This window comes from Aethalodelphis obliquidens, unplaced genomic scaffold (genome assembly GCF_003676395.1).
Source record: "Aethalodelphis obliquidens isolate GAN/ISIS:26980383/991018 unplaced genomic scaffold, ASM367639v1 scaffold20, whole genome shotgun sequence".
Lineage (NCBI taxonomy): Eukaryota > Metazoa > Chordata > Mammalia > Artiodactyla > Delphinidae > Aethalodelphis > Aethalodelphis obliquidens.
Window position 1 is genome coordinate 20,178,575 of NW_020837964.1, and position 19,244 is coordinate 20,197,818.

Here is a 19,244-nt window from a genome sequence, read left to right on the forward strand (position 1 = left end):
ACAGAGAAACATTAAAAATAGATAAAATTTTCCCATAATCTGACCATCCAGAGATAACCGTGAGAAACATATTTGTGTATTTCCTTTATATTCTTCACATATGTATGCATGCATGGTGGGTTGTGTATATAATATGGGTGTCATACTATTTGAGTATAATTTTGTAATTTGCAAGATAGAATTAATATAGCACGTGTTCTTATATTCATCAAAAAAATAATTTCAAACTTCATTAGAGCCCTAAATCTTTAACATTTCTACCTAATTTGTTCCACCAGTCGGCCTTTCTTTCTCTCTCTTGCTCTTACTCTCCCTCTGTATGTGTGTATGCATACGTGCATATATACTGACCAGTTATCGTTATTCATTTCCTGAATCATTTGACAGCAATCTCTGTGCCATGCTGCTCACTTCTCCAGTCCCTCAGATGCTCCACTGCCATCTCCAGAGTCCCTATCACCTCCTCTCTTGGCCTCACGGGCACAACAGGCCCCCACCGCCATTCCTCTTATAATTGCATCCTTCCAAATTTGTTTTCCATGATAAACTTCAAATTCCATGAAGGCAGGGAGCAAGCCTGTCCCATGCATGGCTGAGTCCCCGCACCTGGCATGGTGCTGGTATGTAGTTGGTGCTCCGTACTCATGTGATAAATAAGAAGAAGTATGTACGCTGGGCTTTTCAGTTTTATGGCAGCATGGAAACATTACCTCTAAGCACTTGGGTCTTTGCTTTATGCCCATTCTCCGGATAGGAAGGACTGAGGCTGAGCTCCAGGCCTCTCGCACCATGTGCTTATGTGAACACCTAAGCGGCTCTTGGCCTGAATCTGTGCTGTGTCATCCCGTCAGACAACATAACCTTTCTGGCCGTACCAGGCATTTGTCGCTTGGCAGGGTTTAAGAGCTAAGTTTCCAGCTGCTGGCAAGTGTATATTTGTGACTCTGTCTGACAACAGGGAGGCTCTTCTTCGCTGTCCTCTTCTGCCTGACCTCATCCTTAATAATCCCACCACCACACTGCTCCCGCCTCCCACCCCTCTTCAGCAGCCCGTGATATTTGTTCTTCTTTGCCAAGCCTGCCTTGGGTAGATTGCTGATGTGGAAAAGACTGTTTCTCTGGCCTCCTGAAGGGTTTTCAAATAAAGCTCCTTTCAGTTCAAAGACCTGACCATCTAGTACCCATGGTATTACTTAACCAAAAAGAGGAGCAGAGATGCTGGCGTGCTGCTCCCTTCCAAGCCTTTATCTGAGCCTGATGAGGCAGCTTCCCTAGTGGGCTCTGCAGATCTTTCTGAATAGTTCAGGGGCACAGAGACCCTCACCGCCCACCCACCTCCCATGGTCCATGGCACGTGGTGGGTTGCTGGATTCCTACAGAGCTGGCTGGGTGGTGGGGTTGGGTTGGGGGTGGATAAAGTGCAGTATTCCAGAAAACGAGCAGCCCGTGAAGGAAGCAACCCTGACCTGAAATTCTATGTCTTATTTCAAGATTTCAGCTCCTTCCCCCACTCACTTCGAAGCCTTGGGAAACACGACCTTATCTGTAAAACAAGCTGTGGAGTCTGGAGGAATTTAAAGGACACTTAGAGGTGGCTGGAAATGATTCTCTGAGGAGTGCTTCCTACTGGGACAAACGGCAGCGGACTGAGAAGGGTCCAGCCCTTGACAGCAGGAGGTCTTGATGTTAGTCTAGGCTTTGCCCTAAGCCTGACCTTGGAGCAGCGTCTGTCTTGCTCATCCTGGGAGCTTGGTCCTTTGGAGGGTGTCTGGCGTGGATAGGCCTGCAATAAACCTAACCTTAGTGTTTGTTCTTGTTGGATGGATTGACCTCTTTTTTTTTTAATTAAAAAATATTTTTATGGTTAAAATTTTTTTAAATTAAATTTTAAAAAAATTTTAAATTAAATTTTAAAAGTTTTTAATTAAAAAATTGTTTAAATTAAAAAAAATTTTTTAAATTAAAAACATTATTTTTTGGCTGCATCGGGTCTTAGTTGTGGCACACGGGATCTTCGTTGAGGCATGCGGGACCTTTCGTTGGGGCGTGCAGGTGGGCTCTTCCTTGTGGCACACGGTCTTCTCTCTAGTTGTGGCGCGAGGGCTCCAGAGTGGGTAGGCTCTGTAGTTTGCGGCATGCGGGCTCTCTCGCTGAGGCTCGCGGGCTCAGTAGTTGTGGCGCACGGGCTTAGTTGCCCCGTGTGATCTTAGGTCCCTGATCAGGGATCGAACCCAAGTCCCCTGCATTGTAAGGCGGATTCTTTACCACTGGACCACCAGGGAAGTCCCTGAATTGACCTCTTGAAACTCCCTGGGATCCAGTGTTCTTACCGGTAAAATTGGGACAAGGAGGGATGGAGATGTAAGGCAAGCACTGGCTTCAGTACCTGGCTCCAGGTCAGCGCTTAAGGCTGAGTTGCCATGGTCATTGCTGGATGCCGGGCTGTCTGCTGCCGGGAGAAGGCTCTTCCTGCTTTCTCAGTTCTGGGTTCCTGGCTGATGAGCAGAGCTGAGAGCCATTGAGTGCCTGCTCTGTGCCCTGCACGCAGCCTGTGCTGTCGCAGTTCATCGTCACGGCCGCTCGCTGAGGCAGAATCGCCACCATCCCAGGTTTCACATGAAGCAGGTGGCCCCCGGGGCAGGTCAAGCTTTCCGTGAGGTCACCTGGTTAGGAAGTAGCCAAACCAGGTTTCCGACTCCAGGTCGGCCTGACTCCAAAGTGGGCGCTTTTTCTACTGCTCCCCGCCACCTCTCCAGATGGGGGCTGTTTGACTTACCTGCCCAAGTCTATCCACTCGCCTGACGTAGGAGCCATCCAGAGTGGGCATCCCAGGGCCCTTGGGATCCCCTAATCCCAAACAGGGGGTCTTTGCTACCCACTTTGGCATCCCCTGGCAGGCAGTATGGGTCAGGCTGATGGCTTTTGGCAGAGAAATAACCACAGCATCGTCACAGACTCCAGCGGTATTTGATCCAGTGGCTAATGGGGTCATGAGCAGAGAAGGGTGATTGTAGGTGTCCCTTGACCCTGGTGGTTGCTGCCAGGTCAATGGCCGTTTATCATCCTTCAGCTTCCCACTTAGGGTGCAGGCAGTGGCATTGGAGTGGTCCTGGCATCCATCCCTGGGAAGGTGAACACGCTTCACAACCATCCCTGGTGCTACTCGCTGCCCTCTGGGGTCCTCCTGTGGTAGGAGCTTACAGCTGCCTGGGCCTCTGGCCAGAAATGGGCCCCAGTAGCTCAGTATTCTCAGCGTGTGACGGGCCGGGCCCTGGGGGCACACGGGAGAAGGATGTTTGGTCCCGAAAGGCAGCGAGCAAGTCTTCTTGAAACAGCACTAGCTAGACAGGATCAATTTCCCATTGACTTTCAGCCCCATCTCAGACACAGTGTAATTCTTGTCTGGGGGTTTATAAAGGCCATTGACTAGCTTATAAAAGATTTAAACACTTGCCTTGTGGCATGTGGGAGCTCTATTTATCACACGATGCCTTTTTGACAATTTGAGGGGGTAGCATTGAGTTGGGAGGGGGTCTTTGGTATTCCCACAGCAGGTGTGGCTCAGACAGTCCGTGCCGCCTGGACCTGGCTGGACAGAAATGTGAATGGGTCAGTAGAAGGACCCTCCTCATACGTCACCCGGAGGGCTGTTCTCCACAGGGAGTCAGGCTCCCCTTGCTCCATTTTGCAAACACATCTAGATAACACCAGGAACCATAATGATGACCCTCTGCACTTGGTTAGTCTCACTCTGTGAGGCGTGTCCTATCCGTTCTCTTTTTGACTCCCAAAATAACTCTGGGAGGTAGGTACAGCCAAGATTGTCATATTTATCTTGGGAAACTGAGTTTCAAAGAGGTTAAGTGTGTATTCGACCAAGATAATCTCAATTTTCAGGCAAAGCAGTATTTTCCAACTTTCCTTTCTCCTACCCTTCTGCTGCGGACTCTCTCCGTCCATCCGCTCTGTAGCCAGCCACGTGGTGCTTCCTAGGGAAACCGAGAGGAAAGGGATGTTAGGATTCCTATCCTGAAAGAGCTCAGTCCAGGGGGTTATGTAGACAGGGAGTTGGGTAATTGCATTTCAGTGTGTTTTGTGCTCTGTTGCCTTTATGATCAAGGAAAATGGGAGCGAGGAAATGGGCTTGTCAGAGCTCTGGGAGGGCGGTCAGGAGGGTTGGTGGTCAGTCAAGTATAGCACCAGAACACAGGCACGGCACTGACGCACGAGAGCACCCAGTTTGCTCGGGGAATTGCGACAGTGACATTTCAGAGAAAGGACTCGTGAGGTGCAGGGCAGGGACTGACAGAGGAGCATAGTCTGGCCTCCTTATCGTCTCTGATGGCGTCTCCCCCTCCTCTCCCTCTTGTTCAATTTCTTTTGCCCACACTGGCCTCCGTGCTGTTTCCCCAGCACATCTCAGGGCCTTTGCACTGGCTCCTCCCACCGGCTGGCCTGGTCTTCCTCTGGATATCCTTGAGACTCACAGCCTCACCTGCTTCAAGTCTTTGCCCCAATGTCCTTTTCTCAGTTAGGGTGATTCTGACCACCCAGTTGACACTTGTCACCCCTCCCGCACTCTAGACTTCCTTTCTTCATCCTCCATCTTCTTTTTCCCACAGCACTTACCACCTCCTACATTACACAGTAATTTACACATTTATTATGATTATTACTTACGTTTTCTCCATCACCTAGAGTGTAAGCTCCATGGAGGCAGGAGTCATTGTTTCTGATTTATCCCAAGTGCCTGGAACAGTGCCCGCCATGGAATAGATACTCAGTGAATGTTTGTCGAGTCGATGAATTAATGAATGATTGGCCTTCGGTGGTTAGCACGCTGAAGGGTTGGGATTCAGGGTTATAAATAATGGGGGGCCTGGGGTTTACTGTGGACAATGGAACTGAAGGAGGTTAAGCAGAGGAGTTCTGTGGTTATAGTTTGTCTTAGAGAGGCCTCTCCAAAGGCCTGGAGTGGTTATGAGGAGGGGCGGATGGGGGTTGGGGAGGATCGGGGAGACGTGATCCAGGCGAGGGATGAGGAGGTCCTGGACCCAGGTGGGCAGGGTGGGGACTGGGGACAGGGGGACAGCTCATGGGGTTTGGACAAACTGGACTCTCTGGGCTGCTTGGGAAGCAGGACTGAAGTTGATTCCTCAACATGAGGTTGAGTGACTGGGTGGAGAATCTGGTCATTCATTGACTCTGAGACCACGACTGGGGGAAGCGTATCAGGCAAAGTGTGCGTGTGTGTGTGTGCGTGTGTGTGTGCGCGTGTGCGTGTGTGTGTGTGTGTGTGTGTGTGTGTGTGTGTGTGTGTGTTGGCAAGGTAGGTGGGTCCATGCCGGGCTGCAGGCTGTGCCGACAATGTCAGGGCACCGTGCATTGGCTTGGATGTTGGGAGTTTGGGAGTCGTTCAGCATGGAGCTGGTTGGGCCGCCAGAGACCTGGACTGATGTGGAATTATTAACTGGCTCAGTAGAAAGATGGTGGGGTAAGAAATCAGAGTGGTTATCTGACTGTCTTCTGCTTGGTATTCTAGGGTGGGACCAGATGCTCTGGTGAAAACACTTTCTCAGAGAGGAATTCAGTGCTTGTTAAGTCAGAGCGAGGAGTGTAGAGCCATTTCCTGTGGGGCTGAGCCTGGGGGCTGAGCGCGTCCTGCTTCCTCCTTTATCCTGAACTCCCTGTGCCGGGGGCATCCGTCCCTACTCCTCCTTCTAGAGGCTCCTCCACCATTTCCTCCTCATCACACATCTGTGTGGTTGCCAGTGGTCCAGACGTCTTCGTACCCATCACAGCCTCTGTGCTGACATACATCTGACCCAGCTCCTAAGGGGCTTCTCATATTAGACCGTGTGGACCCTGGGGTCCTATGGGCGACACCCCACACCACAGTGGCAAGAGACCAGCTTTCGGTCCCAATTCTGCTACAGACACTGGACATGGGACCCAAGAAAAATCCCTTTCCTTGTAGGATTTCAGGGTCCTCCTCTGGAAAGGGGCATAGTAATGACTGCCACATCCATCTAGGTCAGAGGGCTGGAATCTGAGGGCTGAGGATCGGAGCAAACAGTTGGGCATGCAGTGGGCAGGGAGAAGGACCCTTTGGTCCTGGACTTGCAAATATCACACGAGATAACATCCGGTTCTTAAGAAAGTTGCCTCTTACAGCATATTCTCTGTTAAGTGGTGTCTTCTGTAGTAGGAGAGCCATCTCAAGAAATAACCACATAAAATTTGTTCCTGAAAAGGACATTTCCGTTATGCTATAAATGTATTCCAGTTCGGGCCACATTTGATGAATTTCCTCTGAAAGTTTAAAAAAACTTTTCGCTCCTACTAAGAGCATTGTTTTCAAAAGAGGGAAATGAATATGTGCCCTGACGGAGGGGAGCTCATGTCCATTTAAATTCCCAGTCACCATCCTTCAGTTAGCCCTTATGAAGGCCATGTTCACTGCTGCCAGATTGTCCTTGTACACCACGCATAGGAGAGCAGATTTACCCCTAGAGGCAGTGGGAACCGTTTTAGAATGGTGAGTCAGGAGAGTAACATGCCTATATTCCCTCTTAGCTTGGAGTAGAGGCTGGATGGCGATGTGTATGAATTAAATATCTTTGGACAAATTTGGAAATCCAGAACACACCCCTGCTAGTGGGCTAGAGAGCTGGGAAAGATTTAAAAGCTATTATGTGGGTAGGGTCAGAGTTGATCAAACTTTAAATTACCGGATGGGAGAAGGGAAGAAGAGAAGGGGGTCAAGTGCAACTCCATGTTTGTTATTGACCTTCTTAGAGTAATTTCTCAGGAAGCCAGACTGCAGAGCCAGCGAAGGTGAAGGAGCAGAGTGAGGAGTGTGGACAGCTCTTTGGAGAAGCTTGTCTGTATGAAGGGGCTGGAGGGGGAGAGAGGGGTGAGGGAGATTTTTCTTCTCTTTTTAAGGTTTGGGAAGCCTGGGCATATTTATATGCTGAGGGGAGGGGTCTTTAGTGAGGGGAAGCCTGGAAGCACAGAATACAGAAGTGAAAACTGATGGGCAAGACTCCTGCGTGATGCTTGGTACAGAGGAAAGTGGAAGCAGGGACATCTGCCCCCAAGGAGGAGGACGTGGTAAAAAGAGATGTGGGGGCTTCTAAATCTGTGGGCAGGACTTCCCTGGTGGCGCAGTGGTTAAGAATCCACCTGCCAGTGCAGGGGACACGGGTTCGAGCCCTGGTCTGGGAAGATCCCACATGCTGCGGAGCAACTAAGCCCATGCGCCACAACTACCGAGCCTGCGCTCTACTGCCTGCGAGCCACAACTACTGAAGCCCGCGTGCCCGGAGCCCGTGCTCTGCAACAAGAGAAGCTACCGCACTGAGAAGCCCCGCACACTGCATTGAAGAGAAGCCCCCACTCACCGCAACTAGAGAAAGCCCGCGCACAGCAATGAAGACCCAACGCAGCCAAAAATAAATAAACAAAATTGACTCTAAATAAATAAATAAATTTGTGGGCAGTGAAACAAAACATTGAGGGGGTTTATACCTAATCCCTCTATTACCATTTGGAAGTAGGAAGCCAGGTGCTGTGCTGTGGGACTTGAGAATAGTGGAGCACCTCTCCTTAGAGTGATGGAGGGAGTTGGCCTGGGAACCAAGGTGTGTTGATGCCGCAGCTGGGATGGGGACCAGGATAGGGCGTGGCTGGGTCATGACCTCCAGGGTGAGGAGGGGCCCAGCGGGGCAGCACCAGGGGTAGATGTTTGGTTTGACCCATGGTTGGGTTCTTCTGGGGCATGTAACAGAGGCACTGAGGGGCAAGAACCCAGAGGATGGTTGACGTGATGGATCGTAAGAATGGAATGAAGAGGGCTTCCCTGGTGGCGCAGTGGTTGAGAATCCACCTGCCAATGCAGGGGACATGGGTTCGAGCCCTGGTCCGGGAAGATCCCACATGCCGCGGAGTGACTGAGCCTGTGCGCCACAACTGCTGAGCCAGTGCTCTAGAGCCGGCACTCCGCAACAAGAGAAGCCACCGCAATGAGAAGCCCGCGCACCGCAGCAAAGAGTAGACCCCGCTCGCCTCAACTAGAGAAAGGCCCGGGTGCAGCAACAAAGACCAAGTGCTGCCAAAAATAAAATAAATAAATTTTAAAAGAAGAATGGAATGAAGGGAAGGGTTAAGCGGGGAGGTTGAGGTGCTCAAGGTGAGCCACTCGAGGGACTGGGCATCGTGATAAGGCCAGACAGAAGATGGCAGGTGATTGAGGGAGCTGAAGAGACACAGGCTGTGGTCAGATGTCAGATTTTAAGATTTCAGAGCCAGAAAGCTTGTGAGTGGCCTTACGATCCTGGGTGTGGCAGCTGTGTGGAGGTAGAAATGGTCACTGGCGTGTCAGACACGGCATAAATGCTTTGGGGGGATTTTCTCGTGAAATCTCATAACAATCCCTATTTTACAGAGGAGAAGCTGAGGCACGGAGGGAAGAAGCGGCTTGATCCAGGAGCCACAACAGGTCATTGCCGGAGGCTGGGCTGTGAAGGTAGGTGATGTTTTCCGCTCTCAGCCGCTGTGCATAACAGCCTGATGGCAGATGGCTGAGTCAGCTCTGTGCACGTGCGTGATGCTGGCCCCCAGGATTATGGCTGGTTGGGGTGGGGGGAAGATGACAAAACAGGGACTGAGGCTTCTGTGAAATGTTGACCTGGTCCCAGATGACAGCTGAAGCGTCACTCTGCCCCACCAGCTCCACCACCATCCATACTGGCTAAGTCAGCTCTGGGCTTCAAAGGGCTGATAAGCGTCCCGTTGGGTGCATTACTCGGCCTTGTGGGGGGCACTCAGCTTCCTGGTGCCAAGGCTTTGTGTCTGTAACTAACTGGAGGCCAGCCCGGCACAGGGTTCAAGTCACAGCCATCGGTAGTTGGAACTGGAGCAGGGGAGGGAGCAGCCCTGACGTGCACTGCTGCTATCACAGAGGGGAGTATCTCCCACAGGAGAAGCACAGCTGAGCAGGGCGTGCGTCGATCTGGGGGAGTGGGGGGCTTCTGTGCTCTTTACCACACTCCCCCATCAGGCCAAGATGTACAGTCTCCCTGGGGCCACGTTTTCCAAAGGTGTCGGTGGGTGCCCCAGGTGCATTTCAAATCACGTGGTCACTTTCTTTGGGATAATCCTCCTGGCGCGGTCTGGATCCAGGCGAATGACATGGAGAACACTCTGGTCGTTCATCAGCTTTGTCCGATTATCTCAGTGGTTCTTTTTCTCCGTCGTTCTGGTTGAGAGCCTTTTCCTCTCTGCCTGGCCCATCCTTCCAGAGCACAGCGTGGGGCGGTAGAAAGATCTGTATTCACTTGTTTATTTGGGCTAGTCTTTGGATCAAAAGAAACATGGAACCTGGGTTTTGGAAAAAGGTGGGCCTGGGTTTAATCCTAGTTGTGCTATCCTTGTGGGCAGGGGCCACATCGTGACGTACTTTGGATGTCACAAATGAGCTGTTTTTAACCTGTGAATGAGCGGGCGCTCTGTGGCCACGGGGGAGTCGCTTATACTCGTGGACCCTCAGTTTCCTTTTCTTTGCCCTGGCCTTTTGTAACAACTTGGCACACTGTTCACAAGAAAGCACGGAGGAGATATCGGTGAAAGCTCGGCACTGTGCCTGGCTATGCACCCAAACCTGTTGATTTCTCGTCTCCTAGATCCCATACGTTTTTTAACTGACAGGGAAATGCCATTTCCCCAGAAGAACTGGTGTGCTGGTTGCACTGCAGTGGCCTGCAGGGTTGCATTTTTTGTGCCTGCATGGTGGGCGCCACGTGGACGCTGATGGCAAAGGTCATTGCAGCCATGGGTGCCCGTCAGTCCAATTAACGCAGCTGAAAGATGGCATTTTGGATGGAGCAGAAAGAGAGCTGTTAAGAGCTCATTTCAGAGCTCACCGCTTTAGCTCCTAGCAGCAAAGCTCTGCCCCCCTCCTACCCCTAGTTCTGCTGGTCTGGAACAGGCCTGGTCAGGGGATGTGGTGGGATCTGCTTGTCCGGCGTTTGCACAATAATCCTTGATGCGGGGATTGAACTAGGTGTGAAATAGTCCGTGACGCCTTACAGCTCAGGAGACTGCAATTGCGTTCTTCACACCAGATGCATTTTCCAGATGATCCAAGCCTTTTCTCTGCCGGCAGCTCCCACTTCAGCATTTCTAGACCCGGAACAAGGTCACGGGCTCCAAGGGGGCCCGTGCCCACTGTGGCTTTGCGGGAAGTCAGTATTCTGTCTTGGCCTTGCCGGCCATTGGAGCTTGGATGTTGTATCATTGGGCTGCACGTCTTGTTTCTTCTCGCACATGGCGTGACATTTGTTCAAACAGAAGAAGCACTGTGGTTCTGGGTAAAGAGCAAAGGTTTTGAGTGATGCTGCCTGGGGTTGATGCCTGGCTTTCAAGCTCTCTAAGTCTCTGTTAGGCCAACTCCACACAGTGCTTGTGAAGTCCAACCACACAGATGAGTGTGAAGACGCCAGGAACGGTGCAAAGAGCTCTGTAGATATTACTGTTTTATTTATGATTATCCTTCAATTTATAGGCCCATACCTGCATTTTGATGTCAGGCTACGAGAATGTCACAGCTTATTTGTTAAAATATCATTGGTCTCTCAGGCACCTAATAGAGGAGGAAAAAAGGCTGAATATTTACACGCGCGTTATTTACCTTTAATGCAGGACTTAGTTGGTCTGGTTAGGTGAGCTGCGGATGAGAGGGAAGTTTTGAGAATCTATTTACAGGCTGTTTTTTCTTTTCTTTTTAGTTTTGTTTAAAAAGTCAGTGCATCATCCTCAAAGACTTTAATGGAAATTAAGTGGATGAAGTTCCCAATCTTGTCAATGTTAACTAAAAACACAACGCCCGAACTGTCAGATTTGAGGCACTGGGAATGGTAGGAAGAGTCAGTGATGGGGCTTCAGAGCGGAAGCTGGTAATTACCAAGGTTCCCCTTCTCCCTTGCCTCTGCCGCCCACAGCAGCACCTTCAGCCTGGACCCTCTATCCTCACTGCATCCTCCTCTCCTCGAGAATCTGTCGTGGCTCCCTATCGCCCCATCGGTCCCCCAGGGTCTGGATCGTGCCCTCACTCGTCGACACTTGTCCCCCGGTTTTCTCCCGCTCACGATCTGTGTTCCGGTGTTTCTGTACTGCATCCTCTTCAAGATTTACCGTCAACTTGCGTTTTCATTTTTGTAAGACTAGCACCTCTGAGGCGCACCTCTGGCAGAGCACCGCCAGCACCGAGCCGTTCCATGCCGTTTCTCCTACAAGAATGACCTACCTTCCAAATATTACTCAGTGCCAGCCCCACTTTCTGCAGAGATTGGTCCTAAATAGTCCAGACAGGAGCATCACGCCCCTTTAGGTAATTCATTGTACCAATTCTTAGCCCGTTGGAAAATTCTCAAAGTGAGTTGCTTTAGAAGACAGTGAGATTCTAGTAACTGTGTCCCAACAGATCCCCGTTAGGAGCAACTGCCCCTCTTAGTAACCTTCGTTTGGCCACTACCTGCATACCTCTTCTATCCTATAGACTGAACAAGCCGGAGCATATTTGATCCTGTGTAATCACATACGTCCTGTCATAATGTCTGCACAGAACGTCCCTTCAGTGAAACTCACCAAATGCTTTACTATTATGGCTCCTCATGGGTCTTCAGAGGCCCAGGTCCTTGAATCGGGAACCTCCCCAAATGCTGGTAATGCAAGCTGTCCCTCTCTGGCACGTGTGAAGTAGGACTGGGGCCCGAGGCCAGTGATGAGAAGAGGTCTGTTTAGGATGGTGGATAAGTTTTTGATTGCTGAAACAACTTACTACAAGCTTAGGGGCTGAACACAACACAAATGTACTATCTTACCGTCCTGTCAGAAGTCTTGACATCGTCTCCCTGGGCTAAAATCGCAGTGTCAGCGGGGCCGCATCCTCTACAGAGGCTCTAGGGGAGAATCCACTTCCTTGCCTTTTCCAGTTGCTAGAGGTTGCCTGTATTACTCGGCTCACTGTACCCCTTTTCTATCTTCAAAGCCAGCAGCGTTGCATCTCTCTGACCGTTCTTCCACCACCTCTCCGCCTGACGCTCCCTTCTGCGCCACTCTTACTTTTAAGAGCCTTTGGGATTGCGTTGGGCCCTTCTGGATAATCCAAGATAATATCTCTGTTTTAAGGTCAGTTTACTAGCAATCTCAGTTCCAACTGCAGCCTTAATTTCCCTGTGCTGTGTAACCTATTTACCTATTCCAGGGCTTAGGACATTTTTGGAAGAGTCAGTATTTTGCCTACCACAAATAGAGACTAGGAAGTATGGTGCCCAGATCCACTTTGCCTTTACCCAGAGTGAAAGCATTCAAATATGTAAAAGACGTCCACACTGAGGTCAAAGCTGGTGGGAAAATACGGGCCACGGCCAGGATAGAATCCCTGGCACCAACCATGAACCACCCACGCAAACAACACACGTTTACTGATGCCTGGTACATACTAGAGATGCTGAGGCAACTGTCTATCATCATGGAGTGTGAGAGAAAAGGACATGAGGAGACAAGACACTGCGATGAAGGCTTCAGAGAGGAGTGGGCATATCAGCTGACTCTTGAAGGAGACATAGGTTGGATGAAGATGTTCTCTGGGCAAAGTGGGGAGAGCGTTTCTGGCAGAGGTCAGAGCATGGACAGAGCCTAGAGGCGTAGACCAGCACAGCATCTTCCAGAACCAGCCAGTAGCTCTCTATTTGCCATCTTGGACCCTGTGGAGGCCTGCCGGGATCGTGACTTCGAAAACACCAATTATGTCTGGAAGGCTGTGGTCCAAGCATTTTTGCTGGCAGTAAGCAAGCTCTTGCAAATCAGAGGGCGTACACAGCTCTTCTTAAAACTGAAAGTGTTTATGCCTGACGCGAACGCAAATTTTATCTAGGGAAAACAAAATAGTGACGTCTGGAGACAAACCAAACAAAACCAGAGTCATCCAGGGAAAGATAACCCACTTCCATGGAACAGTAGCCTGGTTTGGGCCAAATTCTGAAGCAAGCTTCCTGCTAAGGCTGTTGGCCACAGAATCCATGTGGGGTTGCATCCCTTAGAGATTTAACTTGTTTAAAAGTAAGCAAATAAAATTCAGCGGAAGAAAAAGAATCAGTTTTTTGATGTGATTTGACCAGAGACGTTTGGAGAACAGTTGGTAGTGGAGAATGATAAGAGGTAAGCAGGTGTTAAAGGCCGAACTGTGCTTCCTCCAAATTTGTGTGTCGAAGTCCTAACTGTTGGGACCTCAGAATGTTACTGTATTTGGAGATGCAGTCTTCAAAGAGGTAGTGCAGATAAGCTGAGGTCATTAAGGCAGGCCCTAATTCAATGTGACGGTTGTCCTTATAAAGGAAATTAGGACACAGACACGTGGAAGACCATGTGAAGACACAGGGGAAAGTTGATCACCTATAAACCAAGAAGAGAGGTCAACCCTTCTCACAGCTTGATCTCAGACTTCTAGCCGTACAGAGCTAGAAAAAAATACATTTCCATTGTCTCAGATACCCAGTCTGTGGTGCTTAGTTATGGCAGCCCGAGAACTAATATAGCAGGTCATAAAAATCATAAGAGTCATTGGATGCCAAGAGCTAGTTGCTGTGATGTATCACGCAGATCTTCTTTCAGGTCTGATGGCCTTCCTCCTCCAAGTGCTGGGAATACTACTGGCAGACAGCCCCCAGCTACCAGCTTCTTTCAGGAATTTGCCTTGGATCAAGCTACCTTGTTCCAGGTCATGCCCCCTTTCTCCGGGTGGTCTGTATCCAAGACTTGTTGCCATGTGCGTATTAAGGCTTGGTCCCTTTGCCCAACTTGGTTCAACTCTTGAAAGGTCATCTGGCTTTGGAGCTTCCCTTGGAGTTGACTGAGGCCTTTGTTAGGACTGCATCATACCTTCTCAGCTTCTCTTCAATTCTTCTTCCTTCCCCCACTTCCCTTCCACATGGATTGACCCCAAGGGCACTCCCTAATACACTTCTATTTATTTATTTATTTTTGGCTGCATTGGGTATTCATTGCTGCACACAGGCTTTCTCTAGTTGTGGCGAGCGGGGGCTACTCTTTGTTGTGGTGTGCGGGCTCCTCATTGTTGTGGCTTCTCTTGTTGTAGAGCATGGGCTCTAGGTGCGTGGGCTTCAGTAGTTGTTGCATTTGGGCTCAGTAGTTGTGGCTCTCGGGCTGTAGAGCGCAGGCTCAGTAGCTGTGGTGCACGGGCTTAGTTGCTCCCCAGCATGTGGGATCTTCCTGGACCAGGGCTCGAACCTGTGTCCGCTGCATTGGCAGGCAGATTCTTATCCACTGAGCCACCAGGGAAGTCCCCTAATACACTTCTATATGTTAACTGTTGTCTCAGGGTCTACGTCTGGAAGAATGCAACCTGTGACATCATAATAAAGAAACTGGACTTTGTCCTGACAGCGTTGGGGAACTATTGAAGCATTATATGCTGGCGTGGTATGATTTGTAGTGTGGCTGGTTTGACGGCTAAATTAGAGAGGATCAGACAGAAGCAAGTAGACCAGTCAGACAGGGTGGAGGGTAGGCAAAATGGAAGGTGATAGAGGCCTGGCTGTAAACGGTTATTCTTCACCTAAGGCTTCTCCTGGAGCCTCTACCTGCTGGGAAGCTCAAAACCATTCCACTATATGAAGTGCATTGGCCTGGTTTGACTGGCGTTTACATCTCACTCAGAACATTGAAGGGAGCTCAGGTCTGGTCTGCTTTCCAAGATGTGAGAGCCAAACAAGACTACAGGTGAATACCTCGTGGGTGAACAATAAGAGCTTAATGCTCCGGGTGTATCCTCGGGGACTTAGATACGAATCAGAGGATAAACTACGAACTTCCTCCTTACCCCCTGCAAGTGCAAGTGTCGCAGGAGCTTAATCTGACGGGATGCAAGCTCTCACACGCCAGCCTCAACCACCTATGGCTCTTCCCTCACATCACACCAGACTGAGCCCTGAACGCTTGATAATGTAGCTCCTCTGTCTGGACTACATCCCCTCTTTCTCCGTGCCCTTCATTTACCTCATTCATCACGTAAGTCTCTTTTCTGCATTTATTGCTTCCAAAAAACCTATACCGATGGCTCCCTCAGGCTGGGTTAGGTATATTTTTGCTGTATTTTTATAGTCTTTTTTGGGTTTTTTTGACCATTAGACTGTAAACTTCAGGACAGTAGAAACTATGTCTTCTTAGGGACTTGGAGCAAAAGAAGCACTGCATTCTTCTTCCCATTCAAAGTTTGACCATTAATGAATATATACACAAAGAACTGATTATTGAATGGGGATCCCTTTATCTACTTTGGTAATGCTCGCAAAGCACTCAGTAACCATCAAACCTAGAGATTCCAGTGAACTGTGTAGGAGCTTGTGGCTTACACTTGGGACCAAGTGGTATCTCCTACTTGTTACATTATATTATGTGTTTAAACTTTAGGATCTGCAGACGTGAACAAACTATGAGAAAAGTAGCATGACCTGTAGACTCCAGATTCCTAACCTTGTGAAATAGGACTGCAGGCCTGCTTGCCTCAAGCATAGAAATCAGTAGGGGAGTAGAGAAGGGGGAGAGAGGGAGAGTGGTGGGTTCGTCTTCTGAGAGGGGTCCTGCCCTGCTGGTTTCAGAATAGCGAGGCAGGAAGGAGGAGGAGAATGTGTGTGTCAGAGCCCGGATGGCAGAGGGCAATTGAATCTAAATTGACCAGTTGGGTTAGACATTCCTCCTTCCACAGGAATCGGGGAGTAAGAAGGCAGAGAGAGGACCAGAGTTCCCTCTAAGGCATTTCCGTGCATGGGAAAAGTGGATGGAAATGTGGCCTTTACAAGATAAAGTGGAAACACGGGGGAAAGAGCACACAGGAGTTGCCATCCAGGCCTCTTGAGTTTCATGTCCCCGGAACCCAGTATGAGACTGGCCCGAAGTGGGTGTCAGCCTGTGCTTACTGATGGGACGGATGAGTGGGTCACTAAGTGGTTAAGGAGTGACAGTTGCTGATAGTTTTGTGGTTCTGCACCTTTCCCTGTTTCTTTCAGTTACTAATTAATGTCCTTGGGCCTGGGTAGTATTATAAATGTAATTCGTCCTCAACTTTGCAGGCCTGTCACTGAAAGCCCCCTCAAAATCTCTTGTTATCTCACCTTTAGCCACATCCATCATGAGGGTGTGCTGTTATCTGAAATGGGCTCCTGCTAGGTGGGCAACGGGATGTGGCCAGAAGGGGTGACTGGGAGCCTGGCTGTGCTGCCGTCCCAGGGCTCCTTGTCAGTGTGATGATGGAGTGAGCTCTATGTGGGACCAAGCAGGCCTTGGTATCTGACAAGGGTCAACACTGTAGACAAGTTAAAGGTAGGGAGCGGATGGAAGTCGGCGGCAGAGAGGTGCAGTGGCGTGGCTGTCTGTGCTTCATCCACTTACGGCAGAACGGAAACAGGATGGATGCCCTGAGTGACTGGGAAGAGACTGACCAGCGACTGTGGCCCCTTAGAAGCAGATAAGGATTCAGGAGAGAACTAGACAGGCTGGACAGGAAAATGGAGGCCAGCGCCCCATGGTGGGGTTAGGAGGGGACTGTTGGGAGGAAGGCAGGGTCCCTTCTGGGGTCCACAGTATGCAGCCAGCTCCTATGTTGGTTGCTCTGAGTGAGTGACTTGAGTTTGAAGGGTGTGCTGGTTCCCTGCGTTTGGAGGAGATAGACTAAACTCTTTACTCTTCTGGGGTACGTGCCGTGATGAGCTTCTGAGGTCCCCCCTTCAATGAGGACTTACTGTCCCAGCTGCCAGAGGACTGTTGGCAGACAGCCTTGCTATCTGTCAGCCTCCTTTTGCAGAAACACACACCTGAGATCTTGCCCCTTCTTGGGGTGCCCAATCTAATATTGAATAGTCGCCATGGGAGTATAAATATATATATATATTTGAGCTCAGCTTGGAGCAGTGCCGAAGGGTCAGTCCTAACTCCACAGCTTCCCGTGGGGTCAGCAAAATCTGTCACTGGGTTTGCTGAATGTCTCCCTCTGCTCCCTACTTCTGTTCCCTTCCCTTCCCCACGTTTTGGTCTGAAGTTCATCTTAATAAACATCCAGCTTGCTCAATAGCTCAGCATTTGCTTCCTGGGCAACCTGACCCGTGACTGTCCCCTTGTATAGTGTGTTCTCATCTGATTTGGGAAGAGCCTGGAGTGGGTGAGGTTGAGTGTGAAGGGGCGGGTCTGGGAGTGATGGGAGAAGGGGGTCAGGCTTGCACAAGATTGGATCTAGAGTAAAAGTCCCCCAACAGAATTCGTTCAAGACCTGGTTGATGGTACCAGTGACATCTTATTGCAGTGATGCTCAAAAGGAATGCTGAACTGTGGAATAGGGTGATGGTGGTGACCCAGAAGGAGATGGCTCATGGTATGTGGACAGAATGACTCACCGGAGCCTGGGCCCACTCTTGGGAAACAGTCTCTCTCGTGCAGTTGGGTGGTCCATCAGTCAATAGATATTTCTAGAGCTCTTCTGTGATGAAGTTTGGAAAGTTGCACAAGTTCTTAACGTTGCAAATATAATACAGTTGTCATGGTTATAGCCGTGAGGGTGGTCTAGAATGTGCAAGTATGGGTTTGAGTCCAACCTCTTCTGGAGAGGAAGGAGGCGAACTGGAGAGAATATTATGAATTCTGAGTGTCAAACCCCTAATCCTCAGATTTGTCATAGAAACTGAAAAAATGTCTCCTTTTGTCATGCCTCCATCCCGCACAGCCTCTGGGAAGTTACACTCCTCGTATATTAATTTCTTACGAATAAGCAATTCTTTGAGTACCTCCTATATGCCAGATTCCGTGCTGAAAACCATGGGCCACCCTTGAATAGCTCTCAGATTCCTGTGAGAGGCAGACACAGAAATAATAGAAATAATGGTGGCACTGGGGTTCTGTTAAGTGGTTTATGATTAGAGAACTGAAGAACAGTTATGCACGGCTCACAGCCATAGCCACCCACAAAGGTCCAAGTAAGGTGTATGCATGGCACAAACACAAGGAAAGGGAGCAAAAGGCCACAGGGTGACAAAATTCTGTTAACTGGGCAGAGAAGACCCAGAAAGCCAGACTGAGTCCCGTTGGGCTTCCCCTTGTCCTAATACACTAAGGATTCACATGAAAGCAAGTCCTGGAGTCTGCTTTGTCTCAGATCTCTCCACGCTCCACACATAAGGTTCACACAGGGAATTGTAAGCATTTAGTGCTGCTGGAAATTGAAGACAGCAAAGCATTAAGAGATGAGACTAACCACCTGGGCAGGTTCCAGGTCATCAAGGACCAACCACCGTGTTATCACAGAGTTTGTCATTTGCCCTGAGAACAAGTGGCTTGAAATTGTATATTCATGAGAATCACCTGGAGAGGTATAAAAGCAGTGGCTCCGTGGTCTAGTGCCTAGACAGTGGCTCTCAGATGGGTAGGGGCAGTGAGAAATGGTTGGCAGGGCCATTTCTGGGAGAGTCAGGGCTCTGGGTCCCCCAGCTCTTAGGTGTGGACTCAGAGGAATGATGGGGTTTGAATGTCACATCCTGGGCGGCCAAGTCCACTGGGATCAGGTAGACTAAGGTTGTCAGTGATGGAGATGCCACATAGGAATAAAAGCTTTACACGAGAGCCCAGCATCCTTTCCATGTCCTCACATTGCCTTGGCCCTAAGGGTATTAGGAGAAACTGGGAAAACTTTCAGATGTTCCAACCAACCCAGGAAGGAGAAATCATTTCCTCGCAAGATCACTGGTCCCATTCTGGGGTCATTTGGCTGTTAGAAACTCCTCCCCCACCCCATGCCGTCCACCCATTGGTTCCTATTCCATCCCTAAGTGTTGATGGGATAAGCCAGAACTGATGCTTGAGGCCTGTTTTAGCTGAAATTAATAATCAATGAAATCTTCAGTCAATAGGCACAGGGCAAAATAAATAGTCACCTGAAGGTGACCAGCCCTAACTTAATGAGTGTGATTCATCACTTCAAGCAAAGTGCCGTTGGCCCCAGTTATTGGAATCAGGTCTCTAGCAGGAGGCTGGGGCTGCCTGGGGAGGAAGAGAGTGGGAATATACATGGGACCTCGATGCGTTAGTTCTGCTGATGGCCCTGCGTACAGAACACGGACCCCCCTCAACAGCAAAGCGACCACTGAGCCACATTTGTAGGTCACATTCGGATGGGAAAT

At 49.7% G+C, this 19,244-nt stretch overlaps 1 long non-coding RNA gene and 1 pseudogene across 1 annotated transcript in view; both read left to right on the forward strand.

The window, feature by feature from the left end:
• The window catches only part of LOC113627242 (uncharacterized), a 383,675-nt gene that overhangs the window by 249,379 nt on the left and 115,052 nt on the right, over positions 1 to 19,244 (forward strand). Inside the window, exon 4 of the long non-coding RNA XR_003435482.1 lies at positions 8,447 to 8,527. This is a non-coding gene — a long non-coding RNA (uncharacterized LOC113627242). The remainder of the gene's footprint in view (positions 1 to 8,446; positions 8,528 to 19,244) is intronic.
• On the forward strand, positions 10,185 to 14,010 carry LOC113627238 (60S ribosomal protein L35a pseudogene; annotated as a pseudogene).